At 37.6% G+C, this 21,128-nt stretch overlaps 1 protein-coding gene and 1 long non-coding RNA gene across 4 annotated transcripts in view; both read left to right on the top strand.

Annotated features, from left to right (window-relative positions):
- ROBO1 (roundabout guidance receptor 1) overlaps positions 1-21,128 on the top strand; it is a 690,461-nt gene that overhangs the window by 205,137 nt on the left and 464,196 nt on the right. The gene's annotated exons all lie outside the window — the stretch shown is intronic.
- LOC148184947 (uncharacterized) overlaps positions 10,559-21,128 on the top strand; it is a 50,476-nt gene continuing 39,906 nt past the window's right edge. The window contains exon 1 of the long non-coding RNA XR_015771985.1: positions 10,559-10,634. This is a non-coding gene — a long non-coding RNA (uncharacterized LOC148184947). The remainder of the gene's footprint in view (positions 10,635-21,128) is intronic.

The raw sequence follows: 21,128 nt of genomic DNA, 5'->3' as shown, positions 1-21,128 counted from the left end.
TTAAGTCAACAAATAAATTTATTTAGAATTTTGTCTAATTTATAAAGGTAAAATGAACTATTTTATTTTAAAATTTCTTCAGTAAGATTTTACAGTTGAAACTGAAGTGGATGACATTGATTCATGAACGCATAAAGATTTTGGAGTAATTAAAATTTGGAACATTTGGTGCCCCAAAACTTTTGACCTTTAATAAATTTGAATGGAATTGAATTTCAGTGTGCAGTTTAACATATGACAGATAGACAGTGAAACTGCTCTGAGATTATATTTCTGTAATAGTTCCACAATTTGAAGAGGTCTCTCAAATGATTCTGAAGTACTTAGTTGAAGAGAAGAAAATATGGTTTATTTCCTACTATTTAGTTTATTTTTGTCCGAAATTATTTTATTATAAATTTTTAGAAACTTTATTTTTCATTTCTTATTTCTGAATAAGAGCAAAGAAGGTGTTCTTTTTATGACTTAGTTATGTTGAGAGATAATTCCCCATTTCCCTTTGTGGACTTTCTTGTACTATTTTTTAAAGTTAGTCTGTATATAGTCTCCTGGAAATATATTTTCCAATAATTTATTTTTGATCCCACTGTAGCTGACTTATAAAATTTTATATGCATTTCCTAACAACTACAAGAGTAACTTTATCCTTTTTTATTCTTAACACTTTATTTTAGCTATGACCTAAGGACAATGGAAGAGTTAACAGAACTCTCTACATGAACTACTAAAATCCTCAGGACTTCATTCCCTTTTTTATTCTTATCTTAGATAACCAGGCTCACCAATAATTCATCTATCTCTGCCTCTTTGCTTGGAGATATATAGAATCATGTGGCACAAGAATTCAAACAGGGATATGAGGACCACCCAGTACCTAGATAAGCAGATTATGGTGCTCCAGTTCTTGGCTTTCCTGCCAAGAGCACCATTATTGACTCCAACCATCTAAACCCATGATTAAGAAGTCTCAAGAAACAGAAAAGAGCAGTTCCCTCTCATTCCTCTCAGGGTAATCTTAAAGTCTTGTACATATGTCCAGCTCGTCCATTTTCAGGCTCTTTCCCAACTCAAGCAAGACTGAAACAGTCACTGCTCACCTCCAGGGCCAAGAGCTGTAGCTGGGACACGTTTTGTGTCCCACTGCTGATGTGGCCTGCGATGGGAGTCACAGGTGCACTACATACAAGTAGGGGCAAAACGTTTGGGACCACAGAACTTTATCTCTTCCCTTTTTCTTCTTCAAGGGATGCTTTCCTTTTGATTGCCTTTCCTCTCATCCTGTGAATCTGAAATCCCACTGTCAACCCACTTTCCCACATCCAGCAAAAGGAAAGGAGACTCCTTACCCACCATACCCACCAAGGGAATAGCAGCTGGGGCTAGAGCAATGCTGTATTGCCTGGCCATGTACTTGGAGTATCTTTATCCTTTCACCCCATGCATTAGTTTCCCTTCTGCCTTTCCCTTGTGTCCTCTTCTTTACCAGATCATTTTCTGGTTTCCAGTTGTCACTATTTTAAAACTTCTTCAAGCTTTTCCAGTCTATTGCATCTCTTCCAGTACCTTGTGTGAGTGTTGCCAACCCACGTGGCAGAGAGCCCTGGGGCAGCCAGAATTCCCATGAAAACCAGCAACCTGCTGCCATCAGGATTCTTGTCCTTCCTTGGGATTCTGCTTCCTGCCTCTTGAAGGATTTGAGTCTTGACTGTAGCATCAGAGTTACTGGATGGGGTTCTCCAAAGAACCTGTTGAAATTCAGCAGCATGGAAACTTTCTGTTGGAGGTGGAAGTATTGGGAAATCTGGCTTACACTGAGAAAATTCAAGTCAGAACACATCAGGGATTTAGGGCTACCTGGATTGGCTGAGAGAGTTGTTTTAGCCAAAATAAAAATATTTCCTTATTATTTTAGAGGATTTTTTTTAAAGAAAAGTCTTAATTACCATGAGTCGACCATAAGTGTGTGTAAAATGGGTTATTTTGTTTACATTGATTCTGTATATTATGATGGTTGCCCATACCTGTCTCAAAGCTTCAGGAGTGAACCAGAGATCAGAATACATTGGTACATTCTTTAGACAAAGTCCTTTATTTTTTCTTATTTTATTTATATAAGCATGTTCTTTGAGAAAACAAGTATAGATTTGGTTATTAATTATTTTTTTTTATTTTTATAGGCAATAAATATTTTCCTGATGTACTATTTATACTTTCTTAAAAATGAAAAGTTTCCTGATTCATCACTGTCCTGCTTCAGGTCTGCCCTCCAGTGCAATTATTGCTTTTTAATGACATGATGCTGGACTACTGATGTTGTAAATGTGTCCCCACTCTAGCAGACAAAAGAAAATAAAAAAATCCTTATGGCAATATAGAAATACTCATAGAAGTATTTATTTTTTTGTGAGGGATTAATGAATATACCACAGTCAAGTCTAGATAACCTGTATGCATTACTTTAGAAACAGAACTCAGTGTCAACCAGGAGTTGCACTTAGGAAAAATAGTGAAACAAAAAAAGTAAACATTAAGCTTGCTCTGTACAGAGGATCTCCAGGGTAATATGTGCTTTATGTTTCCTGAGAAATCTTTGCATGTTTGTGTTAGACTACAAAATCATCAAATCAGACTCTTCCAAAAGTGGAAGTTGTTGAAAACGCTGCGTTTATTGCTTTCACTATTCCAAAACTACAGGAGAGCAAGCTCAAGGCAACAGATGCTGTTACAAATGCTGAAGAGTTTGTGACCTCAAGTTTATTTTCTAAATATTTGTTCAGTGGCCCCACCAGCGATGTGACTTGCTTGGTTTTTTTGCAAACACCCATTTATATTGGACTTCTCCACAAACAATTAAGGAATGGCTGTTCTTTGTATGATTACTCATATTTGCATTCTTGTGAGTAATAAATGACAAATATTTCAACTGTTCTCACTATCTTTAAAAGTTTGCAATCCAAACAGGCACCAAAAACCTATAGTATGTTAGCTCAGGAAATAGGTGCATGCTCCCTAAATAAACTTTGTACAGATATGAATGAATATGGATTTTACAACACATATGTAGTCTCCAGAAGTGCACTGTCTGTATTTATAAGCAATATATTTATGAAAATCATGATTGCTTTTTAGATAATAAAGACTGTATGAGATAATTTATTTGCCATCAGCAGTTTTACTTGGTACTGTGATACAACATGTGTCATTTCTGTGATGCAAACTAACTAAGGCAAAATGCTTTTTATCCTTTGTAACATGTTTTTTGTCCTGCAGAATCTTTGGTGAGTCATTCTCTTTTTACTCAAGACTGAGAATGATATAAAAACAAAACCACATACTTGAGTGGAGACAGGCAGTGAGCAATCACAACATGCCAAAAGTCTATATTTGAGTAATAAGTGTGAAAAATACATGAATCACAAAAATTAAATCCTGGGCTATGCTGTCTAGTAAATCTTAGTGTGAAACATTTGCCTGTGATGACTGGAGCTGAAGACTGTACTGTTACATTTATTTGCTATTTGTTTACATGTGTTCAGAATCAATCTGCTTGCTACTCTCAATTATATTGCCTTTCATCAAGGTTTTTATATGTTTCAGCCTGCCCAATGGGCTGAATTGTCAAACTGGGAAATTACCCCTGTGGAATGTTTCATCTGATACATTGCAGTCCAGAAAACAGACTTGTTTTTCTTCCCTCCATTTTTATTAGTTTTTTCTCTTTAACAGGCTTAGCTGAAAGGACCTACCTTGTGGAGGTCTCACTCTCTTTCTTCATTTCATCCCTTCTCTCCCAGAACAAATCCTGGCTCCCCCACAGTGCACAGAGAAGGCTCTTCATGTTTTGGGGCTGCTTTGGGTACGTTTGGCTGGTGCAGGTGAGGAGGCACGTGGGGATTCTTTAGAGTCAGTGAAAAGGGAATATCTCCCAACTGCAGACCCTTCTTTTGCTGCGGGAATTAGAGCTGAGGAGGCTTTGAGAATTTACCTAAATCCGTAGTTGTGGAACCCTTTTATTCTCAGAGAGATTTCAGCAACAGAAACACAGCACACTACACAAAAAGCAGGGATTTAATGAGAAACAGATGGAGCCTGTGTATTGTTAATGGAGAAAGACTACTGTTTTGTGTAAAGAGCAACCAACACATAACATTAGGAATAAAAACAGAGTAAGTTACAGGACATTGTAACAAGATGTTAATTTTATGCTCGGTGTTTAAGATATTACTTAGGATGAGTTTTTAACTTGCTCTGTCCAATATACAGTCTCTGTGTAGGTCTTCCTTAAAAAACAAACACCCAAAAAACAAAGAAACTAATAAATATATATTCCAATTATTTTTGCCACTCCTAGTTCTTTCAGTAAAATTTTACAAATACAATATTTTTCTTTCTTGATAGCAGTTGTGCCCTTCCAACAGTACCCAAAAAATTATTTATTAATATTATTTTTCTCACAATCAGTTTCTGGTTGTTTTAACATATGTTGGTGTGATTTGTTCAGGTACCAATAAAGATTTTTTTAGTTTTCCATTTTTGTGTGTGTTCAGCAACATAAGAATTTAACTACTTGTTTCATTGGAAATAAACTCTCACTGACTTAACTATTCTTTTTTTCTTGAGATCACTGGTAATATAACAGTTTTACATGCCAGCTTCTGATGGGTTTATATCCAATACTCAATTTAAAAATCACAGGGCCCTGAATAGCAGTGTTTGTGGGTTTTTTTAGCAAAACCTGCTTAATTTCATATAACACTACAACATTAATGTCTTCTTTTTAATGACTGTAAACATTTTAGTTTGCATTTTATATGCAGCACCTTTAAGCTTTAATTGGACATCTGATAGTCTGTGTACATAAGCACCTCCCAGATAATGTGGGAGTTGTAGACTGAGAAGCAATGATGCTATTGTGCTGGGAGATGCAGACTTGAGCCTGTTTTGTCAGATTGTCTCCCAGGGGTGTCTGCTGTATTTCAGAAACCCTTTTCATATGAACTGCTAGAAAAATATGAAAATGATGAGGCAGGTGCCAAAGCAAATCTTTGACATGCATTTTATCCTACTCAGATTAGAAAATTCCCACCTCTTCTTTTTTAATCTTAAATATTAAAATCTTTACCTGTGAGTCAGGTAAGGTTAGATCTGTGAATTTTGATGTATATTCAGTATATCACCATATTGTTTAAAGTATTGTCCATCATTCTGTTGCTGTGGATGCCTTGGTCTATACCATATTTACTTTTGAGAGATTCATCCTGTATCTAGAGAGCAGCAAATACAATTGATTTGTTTCCTGACACATTCTTTGAGTTCTCCCTCTTCCCCTCTGCAGCTGCAGCACCTTCTGCTCTGTGAAAATGTGTTCCATCAGAATGAACTAATTTTCCTTTTCTAACTTATTGTCACTTTTTAATTTAACATTAGGAGTCATCAGTGGTCACCTAATAGTACTTCCTCAAAAGGCAATTTGAAGAGCTGGAATTCAACCTCCTTTTTTGATAGTATTTTATCAAAAGCATTTTGTTTCTGAAGTAGCTCCAGCCCAAGAAATACAATTTAGCAACCTCACAGGAGCTGTAGAGTCTAAAGACATTAATTGATCCATTTTCTTCATGTCACTGCCAGGTGCTATAAATAGTTCTGAGTTTGTCTTCTTTACTTCATGGATTAATTCAATGATAGACAAAATGTGTGTAATAATTTGCAAAAGCCACACAGAAAATTAGTAGCCTTACAGATTCTTGTCATGAGAGTCTTGCTCATGAGAACATGGTGTTGTTAAAAAAAAAAAAAAGATAAATTGATATGTCAGTATAGAGTGCAAAGTCTATATATGGGTATCCCTCGTACGTGTTCTTGGCTCTCGATGTATTTTATGATGATTACTGACAGTGTTGCCATATGTTATGAGCAGCTAGGGAAATAGGGGCAATCCATAAATATCTGGGCATATGTGGGCTTTTGAGGACATTGCAGCAGAGGTAGAAAGTGAATGTAACTCTGGATTAGTGCAAGCATATCGTTATCAAAGAAACTTCTTAGGCACCGTTTCTGGTGACAGTTCAACATAATTGTGTTTATATCTACAGCAGCTTGTTGTCTTCTTCTGTGGAAGAATATTTTCCAGTACCTAGTTCTCACAATGATAGCAACTCACAAGGAAGAAATAAGCAAGAAAATAAAAATTTAAGTTATGGTTTCAGGACTTAATCAGCTTTGCAAAATCTACAGCAGCTTTTTCAGCTGGAGTCAAATGTGTTTTCTCTAGGTTACAGAAGAATCAAACGATTTAACATTTTGTTTGGAGTCCAAGAGACCAGATGTATAAGTCAATTAAGGTAGTAACTAAATAAGGGTGGTGTTTCTGTAATAGCTGAATTTAGCCTTGCTATCCAAAGCTTCTCAGCAGAGAGTTTCTGCTGCAGGAGCCAGTAAGGGGAGCCTTGGGAAATTAAGCTCATTAGAGTAAAGTTTGCCTTTGGGCCACTCAACGTGCAACAACATTTATTTACATCATATCTCTGCTATGGGCCTGGGGTCCTCAATGAAACAGAAAATGTCCTAAGAGCCAAGAACGTATCCAGGAATACATAAACCTAAAGCAGCCAGGAAAAGGGTTCTCAGACACAGGGAAAACATGCAATATTGTGTGTTTCTTAGGGGACAACTGAATGCTTACAGTGAGATCAATCTCATTGACATGCGACCTTGAAGAATGCAGTTACAGTTAGTACAGTTAGTACTGAAACCACCTTAGAAAATCAGAGTCTCTGTGCTCTTATAAAAAGTCCTGGTTTGTATTTAAGTGATATTACTCACTAAGCAAGAATAAGGTATTACCAAACAATAAATCAGGCTTAAGATTACACACAGCAGTCCCCATCACTTACATAGAGAAGTAAATATTTTAAAAAGTAGATTCTGATGGCAAATAGTCTGCAAAGCAGAACCTGCTCAATGGTTGAGTAATTAATTACCAATAGGAATGAATTCTTTTTGGCAGAGCCGGAAAACAAATTTATGGTACTTTTAAAGCATGCACAGCAGCATATATGTCTCTTACATATACCAGAAGCATTTACTCAGTACTTAGACAATTGTTACTTTCTCCAGAGAAAAAGTGTAAGGTATAAACTCAGTGTGACAAAATGAGGCTCTGGATAAAAAGCAGCAGAAAACAGCTTCTCATTAGTTGGTTATGGGAGATCTGAATATACACATTTCCAAACATGCTATGGAAAAAGTTAGGATTAAACCTTTCTATTTTAGCAAGAGTTAGACATATATCAATAAAGTAATAATGCATCTGCATGAAATTTTAAGATGTGAAATCAGATGTGATGTGTGCATCTGTTTTTGTCAGCAGCTTTCATGGTTACTTGATTTTTTTTTTACTGTATTCAAATGAGATTCAGCAGAGAAATGTTAGAGCTGCTTTAAGCAATAGCTTGTTAAAACACCTTTGGTTCTATTTAGCAAAAAATGTCTCCTTAAACTTTCCAGTGTAGCCAGTCTGAGCCCAGCTTTGCCTGATGTGACCCTTAATTCTACCATTTTATTGGAGTGTTATAAGTAGTCACTTGAGAGTTTTGATCTTGAAGACAAGTAGAGCCCAAAAGCCCAAATCTTTTATGTGTATACACACAGCGCCAGCCTGGCAGTGTGTTCCTGATTATTTGTAGAGCTCTTGGAAAATATGTTGTATTCTTAGAGGTATGGTATTTTATATCCAAATGTCAGTGCCTTGCAGCTGAGTTATACCTATTTCAGAAGGTTATCATTTGGAGAAAAACTATAAATTACTAAACACACCAAAGCTGCCAAGTACACTGAATGTGATTTCACATTCATACAACTCCTTTTCTGCTCTGTGAATATGAATAAAGACATGTTCAAGCAAGTACTATCATACTTCAGCACAGCAGTTACAGACTCAGGCTGCAGTACTGGAGAGGGGGAGTATTCATAAAATAAGTTTTAATTAGATTTCTTTTAAAATATACTCTTTTCTCAATCCCTTTTGTCAGTGTCAGTGCCTGAAAAAATTTCTGTAGCTCATCCTATACTATTTTTGTGCTTTTAAAATGTTTTTTCTGACTTTTTGCACTTCTTCAATTCTTTCTTACCAGCATCTGAAAGTAGCCCATGGTAACTCAAGTGTTTTTATCCATTCAGAAAAATGCAAATACCTAATATTTACAGTTCACTTGTGCAGTCAAATTATCCTTGCACTCTCACATATCACATTCTTAGGTTATAAATGTCAAGTTCAGAGAAAGAATCACATTTTCATAGAAGAATAGAAATATTTAGATTGGAAAGGACCCTGGATATCATTGAGTCTAACTGTATTTTGTGAATTTAATGCACAATTTCCATATTTTCATACAGTAACAGAACCAGTAGCTTCCAGATTTAGGTGGTCACAAGCACTTGTTGAAATATATGGCCATGGGAGATTTTACCTTCCAGACTACACCTGCTCCAGTTATTCAAAGGAAACACAATTGTGTGCTTACTAGCACAGAAAAACAGTTCTTTCATTCAAAAGGAATCAGGCCAGTTTTGCTTAGTTAACACCACTCATTTTCATGTGGGATGGCATCACGGAAAAATACCAAGATCTCAGTGCTGGAAGTTCTAAAAAGTTATTGGTTCTTGGAAAAAAGGCAAGAAAAGGGAACAGTTGTTCAATTTTGCCAGGCTGCAACTTTGGTTGTTATCAATAGTACTCATATATTTCTGACAACTAACAGATTATTTTGAGATCTAAAAAGTGCAGAGACAAGACCGAAAGGAGGATATTTACAACTTAAAGAATATTTGTTAAGAATTCTAAGATTGTTGGCATAATATCCTATATAATATAAGGCACTTTGACAAGATGACAAATGAGGGATGGGACCACCTTGCTTTGAGATGATTTATTGCTCAAGTAGCCAGATAAGATATCAGTCTCAAGGTGTGAGAATTAGAGGAGCAGCAAGTCAGCCATAGCTCGAGGAAGTCACAAGAAGTCTTCTTTGCGCAGCAATATATAACATTTTAGCTCAGTAGGTAGTTGACACAAAGCTTGTTTTCACTTATTAACCTACCACCTTTGCTTAATTTTGCTGCTCTGCGTCTCTCTCTTAGCCAATAAGCTGACAGGTCACGTACTCATACACCTCTCTTGCAGTTTTTAGATCTCTAACTTGCTCTATAAGTCAGATTATTACAGCTTAAACCTCAAACTATTTTACCTAATATAATTTCTTACCTACCCTAGGCATATTCTTACTTATAACTATAGGAACATAAGTTTATAATTTCTCTACCCAGTGTCTGTGTCCCTTCATCATTACCTTAACCCAAACTCTTTCCAAGGCTGCAGATTGAACCCTTCAGCATCTGTAGAAGTTTCTATTTTTCAGTTTCTGGCAGCACTTTTGTTTCAATGAGATACTTTGATTACTGTGAGAAAGTTTGTTTTTAGTTTTGTCCTCGGCCTCAGTAGTTTATGTTTATAGCAAAACGCATATATGAAAGTCAAAAAAGTTTTTAATTCTCAAACAGCAAATAAGAAAACATTTAATCTAGGGCCTTAGCCATTCCAGCTCCATAACTATCAACAGCAATTGTTGCTCTGGTGAGCTGAAAACAACTTACAGGTGCAAAGAAGTTTTTCTTAATTTGTCAAAAGTGCATGCATACAAGTCTGAATTTCAGAAGGATGATCAAAATGTAGAAAAGCTCCATTTGTGCATAAATTCTTTATAATGTTGTTATTCATGTGTAGTATAAAGTTACAGTGTAAATCTCTCTTTGTACAGAATACTTATATAGGCAGTTGCATTTTAACATCTGAGAGAAAAACCCTTCCAGGTTCCTGCTGCAGGAAACAGCTCACTGTTCTCATCTCATGGAAATGCCAGTAGTGTATTTAATAGGATGAGTATCAGAGATATTGATCTTAAACCAGTACTTGCCATTTTAAATGTGTTTTATATGAAACAGGATTCACATGATCATCAAACCAAAAAAGAGAGGTGATGGGGAAAGGAATGGTTCAGGAATTTTCAGACTGTTGGGTAGTCAGCTGACTATAAGGGTTCTGGGTTCTAAATGAGTGGAGGGTTTGTGCACACTTTATGAATGAAAGATTGCTGTTAAATTTGCCACACGTTTTGATTCACAGCTACGAATTACCTCCAGTCCATCTATGGAGAGAAATAAGTGTAAGAATACCCTCAGTCTGAGGTAATAAACCCTTACTCATCGCACTCAAGACTCACATCTGATTTCAATAACTATAATATATATCATCACAGGTTTTTAAATTACTTTTACTGTCAAGAGTTTGATGGGCAAATGTGTTGTCAGGTGCCTTTTAAAGTAAAGAGAGTGGCTGTCTATCAGAAACAAAACCATTGCTGGGCTAAGGCTGCTGCATAAGAGATGACAAATGGCACAGTAGATGAAGTGTACTCCAAGATGCAGACTAAAGAGGCCCCTTCCTCAGCTGGCAGGAATAAATATAATGATGAGATTGATTTATACCAGCTGTGGAGCTGACTCATTGTGAAAGAAGGGTGGCAGCAGTGGTGTGGTTTTGCAGAATTAAATGTTTTAAAATGATGTGGGAGCTGAAGGTAGGTGTTACAGAACTGTTTGGTAAAACAGAGGGATTTCTTACTTTTCTTATGAAAATACCATGTGTTTTTTGTCTTGGTGTCTTTCACTATTCATTTAAGTTGAGCTTGGTTTTGTCTTGAGCAGATTTTTTAAGTACTGGAACCCCAGTGGTGATGACTAGCTGGTGGATATTTGTAGTCCAGTCTGGAGAGATTACTGCTGAACTGTGCTGGGAAACAGATGAAACAATCTGAAAAGGATGAAATCTCAGCATGTGGCACATTTCAGGGACAGGGAGATGGAAATACTCAAGTGGGAACAGGTTACCCAGGTAGCTCTCTGAGGAAATAATAGTATTGTTTTAGCTATGAGTTGGTAGCTTAAATTGTCATGGGTAGTCAAAGCTAAAATAACTTCTTTTATTCATTGCTGCTCCTTGATCCTTTTATTTGTGTTGTTCAAACTTCTGTGGTTAAAGCTTACCTCGTGGACTGGTTTTAGTTGGTTGCTTCGTTGTTTTGGGATTTTTTTTACTGCTGTCTTACCTTGGTTGCAGGCCTCTAGGCGTGGTGAGGCCTAACACAGCACATGGCATATACCTAGTTCTGATCTTGTCAATCTACAGCCAAAACTTTTGTTGATACTGAGTCTAGAATATCAAAGCGAGTCTTTACAAAGCTTTCCCCACTGAGCCTTACAAAAAATGGTATCTAACAGAGGCTTGTTGATCTCATTGAAGTGATTAAGATCGTGGAAAAACAAAACAACCCTTTTGATTACAAGAGATTGAAGTGCACTTGATGATTATAACATCTAACAGATAAAACTGGGGCCCTGTCAGCTAAATAAGTTATATACAGTTCAGTGAAGAACAGTCAAAGTTTTACCTTGCCTTTAATCTTAGGGTGTAGATCGTAATTGTATTTTACTTCATTGTCTGTCTGTAGTGTTTTCCTAATCATGTTTGCATGTTATATAAATGCTACAAATAGTTGTGCTAAAAGCTCTTAAAGGGTAATGTGTGGTGTATAAGGTTGCTCATATTGTGAAGTTATAGGGACAGCAATCCTTGCTGTACTGGAAAATCCTCCTTTATCCTTCCTATAAAAACATTTATAAAACTTCAGAGGAGTGGTTTTTTTTTCAGTTTGCTATTTTCCAGCTGAAAGCAGCACTTTTGCAGGTAATTGGTTTGGGTGTGAAATTTGACATAAAGACATCTAAGGATCTCTTTGGTAATTACCTCTTCTAACAGCAGTTCAGGATTATCTGATGGTGTACTCTATTTTGTATTCCTTGGTTTGTTTTTCATGTCAAGATCTGCTGTCTCAACAGGCATCTCCAAATAGTCATCAGAGTTTTGTGAAGCATGAGATTACCCTCCTGCTTCAGAGGGGCACTTGCTGATGACTAAACTTTCAGTCCTTCATCACTTTCTTGTGATGATACTGAATCCACTGCAGTCTTGTGTTTGGAATCCAGGTTGTTCCATGTGGCAGGGTGAACCCCTGGCTTCCTGACTGGTTGTTTTGTTTTGTGTTTGTTTTTTTTTTTCCTTGTGCTGTAGAAGACTTTTTGCATGCAGTGATGGCTTTGCTGTACATGCTTTTAGCTAAGGGTTTGGGCACTGGAATTCAAAATTACAGCTCTTCAGTAATATTTCTTTCCATCTTGCAAAGCAAATCACAGTGTGCCTATAGGGAACAGTTCCCTTTAATTCTGACATATCTTCAACACTGTCAGGACCTTCTCCCTGGCTATCTCTAAATCTCTACCTTTAATGTATCAACATTCTCTCTTGAGTATTCACACATATGAAAAGTCTTTATTGAACCTCAGCATTTGGTGTTCTTGCTCTCTGGCATTAGCTTACCTGTAGGAGCACAGGTTCTTTGGCTTAAAATAAATAAATCAAGTTAGATTTGCTGCTCTTAACACTAGGAAATATGGCTAGTTTTGCCTCAAGTAAAAGGGTCAATGACTGCTGTTTACATATTCTGCATTTTGGTGGTTGCTTTAAGGTCATTTTTAGCTGCTTCTTTGTCTATTTATCCCATTAGCAATGTAATTAACTATCTTGAAGAGCTCAGGGAAGGAATCTCCTTCCACTGATGATAAAAGTCAGTACCATTTACCTCGTTTTCCATTTGAAAGCATACCTATTGGAAACAGTCTGTGAAAGATCTCTATGCAAATCACCTGTTTCAAGATCTCTTGGCTCAGGCAAACAAACTCTAGGAAGCTGTAAATCAAACATCAAGGCCCAGATCTCTGTTGCAAAATGAATATTACAAAATTTTTAAGTTAATTTTGTGGAAGCTGAAACTAAAGAGGCCAGGTATTTGTGCAGCAGATAACATCACTGAGCTATTCAGAGGGGAAACTGAGAGCTGTGGAGATATGGTTGTTGTGGAGGTAGATAATGACAGTGAGGGCATACCTGAGACTTGGCTTGAATGAGGGAAATACAACAATGGAAGTTGCTAGGTGATTGTGGCTTTTAATCCACTTGGAAAAATAGGCCAAGCTATTCTGAGATTTTACCTGTTTTATGGCTGGGGTGAAAGTAGGTGAAATAGTACCTGAAATCCTTGGCAATGCTTTAAGAGATGCAATGCAATCCAACTATAACAATACTGAGCTTAATTGTCATTTTATATGGGCAGGATTCACAGTTAAATTCTATCTATAGTTGCTGCAGAAGCTGTTAAGAGAAAAAAAGCAGAGCACTTTTTAAGGTAACATGATCTTTTGATGCTGCAGCTTTCTTTCACAAGACTTGATTTTTCTTTCCATAATGAGTGCCAAGTGAATTCTTTGGGTGTTTAAGACCCTTTCTGATGAGCTGTGATGAAGAGCAAGATCTGAGGTTCCCTAGGGCTCGCCTTGCACTGCCTGGTTGGTATGAGCAGTGGAAATGAAGGATTAGGGTAGGAATGTAGGCGTGGAGGATTGTGCTTCATCTCACACTTTCAGTCACTCTGGCTAAGATTCATAGGTACAAGACAGGTCTGGGGCACACGGTAAAGGAGCTGCTCCTCGCTGGGAGCCCCTTTGAGCAAGGAGCTGGATGGAGGCTTTTGCATCCTGTGAGCATGAGTGTCACATCCTTGCAGCTGGGCAATAGGGGCAATTTTCAGGGAAGCTGGCATAATTAATGCAATAATCTTTGAAGTGTTAAGTTTTAGCTGTGATTTAAACAAATTATACATTTCCTTATCCCTGAATTGTAACAATAAGAATGTAATGATGATATCTAGACAGCTTCAACAAGGCTACGGGTCTTCTTCCCCAACACATCTCTATTTTCAGTGGCTCCCTCTCTCTGTGATTCAACTCGACTTCAAGTGAAACTACAATGCTGGCAAAACACTGGAGAGCTGTGCAAGTTGGGCTCCCTGCTCCTTAATATTATTGCAGAAAATCAACCGCTGGAACATGAGCTCCCCACACAAAATCTGTTTTTCTTTTGTCTTTTCCAGATGGGTGAGTAATTGCCCGCACTCTTAGGTACAGAGCCTTGTGAATGATTGTCTTGTTACTTGCCTGACAGATACTAAAGCTGCTATATATTAAGTTGTCTACTTGTTTTACCAAGCAAGTGGGGCTGCATTAGTCAATATTTGAGCTAACTGGGAAATAGGGGGAACGATGTGGAATGTTCACTGGAACACAATCCAAAAACTTGGTCCTGCAAGTCTTCAGGGACTTGGTTGGTTTTGGTTGGGTATAATTTACCTCTGATGATTTTGAGTGAAGGTAGATGCAGCTCAGTGGTAAAACCACCCCAGATTTCTATCATTCCTTAGCAGATAGGAAGCCAAGGAATCACCATGAAGGAACTGCCATTGGCAGGTTCCAGCACTGCTCCTTGCTGGTTCAAAGCAGGTGACAGTGAAGGGATGCTGGGTCAGTGTACTGCTCTCTGGTAGCATTGCTACCTCTGGCAGGCGTTTCCTTGCAGGCATGAAAGGTCTCCTTGGCTTTGATAAGATCACTCAGCCATGGGAGTTCCTAATCAGAACAGAGGCTGGATGCATCTGAATTGATGGTTTGCATCTTGCTCTTTGAAGTCTTCAAGTTACAATACTAAAACCACTGACTAAATACTGTGAAACTTTTTTTTTTACATTAACACCATGGAGTTGAGGAATTAATATATTTTAATCACAATTGTAATGTCCTGTTTGTCTACCAAACAGTTGCATTCTGCAGAAGGCATTGGTTAGACTTCATCAGGAAACTATTTTTGTACACTGGCTGTTTCCTCCACTATGTTGTTTTTTACCAAGAACGTCATTATCCTTTCCACAACAGAACCTTCTGGAAAGGAGCAAAAGCTTCAGCGGGGGGGGAAAGGGAGGGCAAGCTTTTGTCATTTTAAATTTCTCACAGATAGCTCAGGGTAGCAAAACAATGAATGTTTCATTATTACCACAATAGATTAAAACATCTGCAATAAATAATGCTGATGGCTATTTGTGATGGCATGAAGTATTGTTTTTGTTCTCTTTTATAAAATTACAGCTCATTAACTGTCATAAAACAAAGATACCATAAATAAAACAACTAGTAGTGTTTCATTTCCCAGAAATGTGGAAGCCTGCTGTTTGAGAACTTTGAAAAGTTTGTTTTCACAGCTGGAACAGTCAAGTACTAGAATATATTGGGGTCTGTGAGTTTTGAAGCAAGAGAAATTGTGACAATTCAGACAATTTTGTTTGTCCTCTTCACAAAGTTAATATTGCTCTTATCTTCCATCTAATCAAGAAGTGTTTTTTATTTATGCCACAGGACACCTGTATTGACCAATAAGTCTGTGTGTGTATGTATATATGTTTAAATACAGAAATAATTATAGAAGGGTTGTTACCTCCAAAAAATAATCAGAAAATGTAGCTTTTGGGCTACAAACTATGGAGTAGTTGCCCAGATATCCCCACACTGAACCCTATAACTCGTATTTATAGTGGTGTTTTAGGAAAAGGCCTAATCTTAAATGGTAGTTGTTTATAATAATCCAATTGGTCCTTCATCAGAGATCACCTCATCTCACCTGAGATCACAGCAGGTTTATGTGCTCTCAGTTTTCAAGCTGTGAGAATAGACTTGCAGAGGCTCACTTAGCTCACAGGTGTGCAATGATATAACTTTCAATTTTTTTTCCAATTTATTTGCCACAGGCAGTCTTCTGCAGGAAAACAAGTCTGTTTGAAAAGCGGAATGATTAGAAACATACCTCATAGTCTCAAGTTCTGAGTGACAGTTCAAATTTCCAGACCCAGATTTTCTCCTGCTCAGCTTGGGACTTGTGACAGATGTAATCATGTGGTAGTCACCAGGAGTTTTTTGTCACTGGCCAAGACATGAGCCACGTTCATTCTGGAGCTGTGGGCTGCACACATGCTGTGTCTTGTTGTGGGACACTTCAGCCCACAGCTGTGCTCTGCACAATAGAAAGTCCTCCTCTGGATTTTACATTTCTCCACATTAGGGCTAAATTTGTATTTTGGCTATGGCAGTCTGTATTTTGAAACACTCTTTGTTCTTGAGGCAATTTAGGATTAGATTAAAAAAGCTTGTCTGGCAGTCTGAGCCAAAGTGTTCAGCTGCCTGCACAGTGCAATCCTCCAGTCCAAGGTCCAGAAGAAATCAGGTGACAATCAGGGCCTGTGTTGGGTTTTTAATTTTGTGGTTTTGAGGGGTTGGGGCAAGTGGGAGAGAGGAAGAGATTTTTGAAGTTTATTTATTTACTTATTCATTTTATTCATTAAAGTATATGCTACTGCTACCAGCAGCAGTTGCACTGTAGAATTCCCATCCAAAGGAGAGTTTGGAGGCTGGAAACTAGCAAAAGTCCAAACAAGTTCTGAAAACATTATCTTTGGGACTGCACAGAAGGAGGGAAAGAAACAAAGCCCTGAAAATATTTAATAAAAAATGACCTTGTCTGTGTAAGTACCTCTAGAGCTGATCACCATGTATGGGATACTGATAATTTAAGGGAAGTGTCAGCTCTGTATTGAAGTGCAGAAAGTTTCTTGGACAGCTGTCTAAAGAGGGTACTTGACTCTTCTATCTGATTTACTGGTGAATCCTCATTATAATATTTGTCCTTATTTGAGACCATGCTAATATAGTAGGATTTTCTAAATTAATCTGGAATTAGATCCGTCTTGCTGCTAGGGTGCTCAGATGGGATTGGGAAGTATTGTTGTCTCTTGATAAACAATAATCCAAAGTGCCCCAAAGAATGAGGATGCCCATTGGATAGATGCAGGCTGTCTGTACTTGCTTCTGCTGATGGTGGTAATCCCTAGAAATTGTACTTTAGGATGTGCTGCGAGAATATTGACTCCCTTTTTCCTTCCTCTGGGGCACTGCTTTGATTTTTGGAAGTGTGGGAAAACTCTTCTTATGCTATTTTAAAAGTGAGGTAAAATTCCAGCTTCTGTCATCCAAGGCAGAACTGAGAACACAATATTGGTGACATTAAGTTTGGTAGGGTTTTCTTCTGATTTTTTTTTTAATAAATTAGTAGTATGGCTTTGTGTTAAAAGTGCATTTCTGGATGAGGAGTTCTATGCAGCTTTCAGAAAGAAAAGACTATTGTGTGCTTTGAAGTAGGAGATTTGAATTAATATTTCACCTTTAAATTTTAGGGAGTGAAGGCTGGAATAACAGATGATGGTCTATATTTTCAGCAACATACAGCTATGTTTCCAAAAAAAATGCTATTTACTATATGAAGAGATACACCCTGCTTTGTGATTCCCCACATGTCATTTTTGGAGGGTTTGTGTGTAGGGATTTCTATCCTCCTTGTTCCTTTGTAATAGCTGCCTTTTTTCAGTCAAATTCCAACTGTGCTGACTACATCCACCAGCTGTAGATACACACAAAGCGACAGTAAAAGCACAATGTATAAAAAAAAATCCGAGTGTTGGAAATATAAGCTGCATATAAGATGCAAGTGAATGTTTATGCATCAGTGCTGTGCAGCACAACTTTAGACAGCAGTAGTGGTCAGAGCCATGGAAGGAGCCTAATCCCACTGGAACTGGTCTGAGCAGGGACTTCTCAGCTACTTGTCTATCCCCAGTGATTCAGCTGTTCAGCTCTAGCCAAGGCATTTCTGCACACAGATCAATAAGATATGGTGCAGTGCAGATGTTCTTTTCTGTATGAAACTTGGCAAGACTGTGCAGAGTAGATTTTAGTGGTCTGAAATGTCTGAACAAAAAGATCATCTCTTGCTTCATCAGTACCACAGACTTGTTAAGAGTTTCCGATTTTACAGATTATAAATGTGTATCCAGTTTCTTCCATACTTCAGTGCTGGAGCTGTGATCATTACAATTGCTGATTATCACTGATGCATATTGCATGAAACTATTCACCAATTTGTAAACCTAAAGAGTCCTTTGCCTTTCATTCCAGAAAGGCTGAGATATATGGAAGAAAAGTTCCTCCAAGTAATTTATCCTCAAATAGCTTGTCACTGCAGTGCAGAACACTTGAGTCTAAGGAGAATTTTTGTGTGCCTGTGCTGGTGTGATGCACAACAATCCCAGTGGACCCTAACTTAATTTACACCCTGGAATGTGCTAGACAACCTGCCCAAACCTGGGAGATTCTGGCACTGAGCCTTCTACCTGTGCCTTGTCTCAACTCTTCTGGTGGGTTTTGGGTTTTTTTAATTCTTATCCTAAAATATAGAAGGGGAGAAGTCTCCAAGGGAACACTTGTTCCTACCGAGCAGTCTAAGTGACATCTGTGAGTGTGGCATGCAGACACAGCAGTTCCTGTTTCCTGCTGAATCTGAGCACTCACATCTAACTGCAGCTGAGGTTGACTGAGGACATGCAAAAGACAGAGAGTATTTTGCATCATAAGGCTGTTGGATTTTTCTTTTATTTATGTGGCATCTCTCATAAGCATTCTGTGTGACACTTGGAAGAAACCCACAGGGAAATGATGCAGGATGCAAGAATATGTTTTCATATATATATAATAAAAGTACAATTCAGCATAGCAAGGATAAGATGGGGCTGAGAAAATATAAATGGCAGTTCCTGAGGCTGTAGTTCACACCTTAATAATCCTGGAATACCCTTAGAGCTGAGGCTAAAAGACTAACTGTGCACCTTGGGGTTTCTTGGGTGGAGAGTGTTAAGTGCCTAGTGATGATCAAGTACCTGGCATGATTTGAAAATCAGTGCTCTATTTTGTGTACAGGATACTATGGATGGTAATGCTTCTGGTTGCAATCTACTCAAAAATGCAGAGTAATGAACAAAGTGATCTAAAATGCTAGGAGGAAAGAGTTTTCTCAGTGGCCTACAGATGGCAGAACAATATAACAGATGAGTGATATGCCTGAAGCCCATTTCCCTGAGTATTAGAAACATAGTACACCTTATTTTTGCAGGTTTTCATGGAGAAAGAAATTTTAACTGGGTCACTATAAAATGCAACTGCTTTTGCACTTGCACTACTTCAGGATATACTCAGCCTTTTGCTTTGTGCTGTAAACTATGTTCAAAATTCAGTCTAAAAGCTCTTAACTAGAATTGTCTGAAGTGTTATTGGACTTACCTAAATATTTTGATAGTTGACTCCAAATTCTCAAAGATGAGTTTTTACAAGAGGACACTTTGATTTGTACGTAGTTCATGTCTTCAAATTACTCCACTCTCATAAGAATGTTGCAATTGTTTTTGCTGACACCTTGTACATTTTTGTATAAATCTAGATTATTTTTTTCCTGTAGAAGAAATCAATAGATGAAACTTATGGTTGACTTTTTTTGTTCATTTAATACAAAACAAAAATTCCTTCAGAAGCTTTTTGGTCTGGAAGGGAGGAAGAATCATAGACACAGTAAAGCTTTTGTTTCTCTTCCTCTTGAGCACTGAGCTTTAGCAGATGATTTGATACTCTTCTGTATCTTTAGCTCATAAAAGCACTGATTCCAGAAGGGGAAACAAAATAGCAGCAAGCTTTTTCCTTCACTTGGAGAAAAATAAGTTATTGGGAGGGTAAAAAATAAGAAAATGTGTCTTTTACCAGTCTTCTTGTTCCATGAATATCTAACAAAAAAGACATCTTAAGCACTGTAATTTTTTAAGTGTTTGTATTTGTTACATAAAATATTATTAAAAAGGAGTTGGGAAAAAAAAAAAAAGCTGTTGCAGGTCTTACCCTTTCTATATTGTTTGTAAAATGGCTAATGGTTAGAAAATCAAACTTGCTGTACTTCACTGTTTTTGTCTTTTTTTTTAATGACTGTAGATTGAAATAGGCACATTTAAAATATTGTGAAGTATGGAAGTGATTACAACCTGCCGCTTAAGGCACGACTCAGGAAATTGAAGAACAGGGGCTTAAAAGTAGTCCCCAAACAATGGGCTTAACAGACTTTCTCACAAAATGCTTCAACAACCTTTTTTTAAACTAGAAAATACTCAGTTTCAACCGAGGGACTGGAAAATATGTTGCTATATTCTTGAACTGTTTTCTATTATGGAAATCAAACAAGCTTTCATGACGGATTACTCTTCAGGCAAGGAGAAAGGAATGCTTGTGGAGGCCGCACGCAGGTCTGTGGTCTGTGCTCTGCCCTACAGTTTCAGCTAAGCCTGTCTGAACTGTCTTTTATTCCACAAGTGTTATTCTGGCTGTTAAAATACCCAGTGAAGCAAAAACTCCTAAATCTAATTCATTTGTGCAATATGTATTTAATATCCTAAGTGGCAAGAGAATTGTGCGTGGTCTTTCTGAGCTGCCCTTGTGTAACCACGACAGAGTGGAGTCATGGTCTGCCCTGGCATTCTCTTCATTATCTGTCATGTATATGTTGGAGTGGGAAAAAAAATAATTCCCCAATATATTAACTTCAAATGTGATGGTAAAGTGTCTGGTTGCATATCTGCTACAAAGATGAAATGTGGCTGCAAAATTTGTTGCTTAACTTTGCTATCTAAGAGCCTTGCTATCTCTGTCAAAAGATAGATCTTGTGTGAGGAAAACTGTTTTGAAGATCTGCCTGTATTGGAAATCCACATAAGAATGGTGAGGGGGTGTATGAGAACAATGATGCTGCATCCCTAATATCACAGTGACATGTGCCTGGCTGCTGGCTAGGTTGCTTTTTGTTGGTTTCTTTTTTCTTTTTCCCCCTTTTAAAAACTGGAAATTATATGCAATTGGAAGAAAAGGGAGGGAGATAATCTTGCTTTGAAAATGGCTTCTGTCATGACACTAAGCTTTGCTGCCTCCTGAGGTTTCTCAAACACCAGAGCAGCAAATGAGACTAAGTAATTAAATGCGAAAACGGATGAAATAAGTTCTGCGAGTCTTTGCTGGCTCATGGGAAGGGGCTTCTGAATCAATGCTGAGGTGATGAACTGGCATCATTCAAAGTGAACAGCATACTGAAACACTTTGTTTTAATGAGTCTACAGTCTGTGACTCCCAGCCTCAGAACTGAGAATTCAGGTGGCTAAAAT

This window comes from Pseudopodoces humilis, chromosome 2, assembly GCF_049639895.1.
Source record: "Pseudopodoces humilis isolate 2021_Gansu_Grassland_sample_001 chromosome 2, ASM4963989v1, whole genome shotgun sequence".
Taxonomy (NCBI): domain Eukaryota; kingdom Metazoa; phylum Chordata; class Aves; order Passeriformes; family Paridae; genus Pseudopodoces; species Pseudopodoces humilis.
This window is presented reverse-complemented; position numbering and strand designations above follow the sequence as displayed.